Source organism: Ursus americanus, chromosome 23, assembly GCF_024610735.1.
Source record: "Ursus americanus isolate L20-20 chromosome 23, mUrsAme1.1.p, whole genome shotgun sequence".
In the NCBI taxonomy this organism is placed as follows: Eukaryota; Metazoa; Chordata; class Mammalia; order Carnivora; family Ursidae; genus Ursus; species Ursus americanus.
In genome coordinates this window covers 29,086,526-29,088,089 of record NC_142149.1, presented here as the reverse complement: position 1 = coordinate 29,088,089, position 1,564 = coordinate 29,086,526, and positions in this window count along the sequence as shown.

The following is a 1,564-nucleotide window of genomic DNA, read 5'->3' as shown; positions in this document are numbered from 1 at the left end:
TGACTGTTGATTTTGGCTCAGGTCATGATCTCAGGGTCATAAGATGGAGCCCCACATCAGGCTCCTGAGTGGGCGTGGAGCTTGCTTAAGATTCTCTCTCTCCTTCTCCCTCTGCCCCTCACCTCTCTCACATGCACTCTCTCTCAAAAGAGTAAATAAATACTACTAAATTTTTTTAAAAATCCTGAAGTCCTGACTAATTTCACCTGGACTCAGTCCAGACTGTGCCATTTCTATAACATTAAAAAATAACCCGTAACTGCACCAGCAAAGCCACCACTTAACAAATAAAGGACCAATGAGAACCTGAGGATGTAGACCCCCTCCCCCCAAAATGAAGACTTGGGGAAATAATTGGGCCTCAATTAAATTATTAAATAATAGTGATTGTTGTTTAATGTAATCAAATTAAGCCTCCATATCTGGATAGGTTTGCCCTTCTGGGTGTGTGTCATTTGGTCCATCTTCCCTAAATTATTTAGTCACTCATTTCAGTGCCTACTATATACTTCCCTAGGGGGCAGTAATCAAAGGGAAATAATAACTCTTTCTACCCACAGATCTTATTCTCATTTGGAGAGACAGACGTGGAAAAAATAAGTGAACAACGTTTACAACTTTCAAATTCCAAATGCTACACCCAGCCCTTGTGGAGAGGCATACCCTGAGGAGTCAGGTACAACCTCTGACGCACCAGTTCTACATTTTCCGCACCTCTGGCATTTACTTATTGGCTCACGGGTTCTCAGTTTCCCACATAACCTCATATTTCAATGCTGTGGTAACAGTCTTCTTCAGATTAGCACATGTAATGCCAAAAGGTCAAAACTCTATTAATTATTGCAAACTTTCTGACTGTTTTGGTAACTACTTTACTTAGACACTCCATATTCGTAGTGTTCTTGGAGTTCTTAGTAAATTCTCAAATTCTCACTGTTTAAAGATATGGGGTGCAGGACACTAATTCATGTTGATTCTCTGTTCAAAACTATAATTGTAAGTGCTTGTGTTTCAGTGACTCTATATTAAAATTTCAATCTGATCCTCTATTACAAGAGAAGATTCAGATTTCATTTATGTAAAATTAAATGCCAGCTACATTACTGCTAATAATATTTTACTGGTAAATGTATGAGGTAGTCAGTTATGTGCATAAGTCTGTCCATATGACCACAATGACTGGGGAAGGGACAGGCACATGGTTGAGAGAAAGTCATAGGATGGTGTGGCATCTACTGGAAAGAAATGCTGTCTTTTTTTTGGCTCAGCGTTGAGCATGGGAAGATGTAGGCCTCCCTTTTGCTGTCAGCAGCAGTCCTGCCACCAGACACAGTCCAACATCAAAGATAACCTGAAGACGAACGTAGCCAGATTCTAATGTCAGTTGAGCACCTGTATCAATCCGGATGTGAAGCCCTCTACACCTGGCCTTGCACGCAAGTGCACCTAAAATTCTTTTTTATGTTCAAGTTCATTAGTTAGGTTGGATGTGCCCTGCAAACAAATGAGACCTGATTCTGTCTCACAAAAGGAACAAAGTAGGAAGAAGGCTGCAAGCAGACAA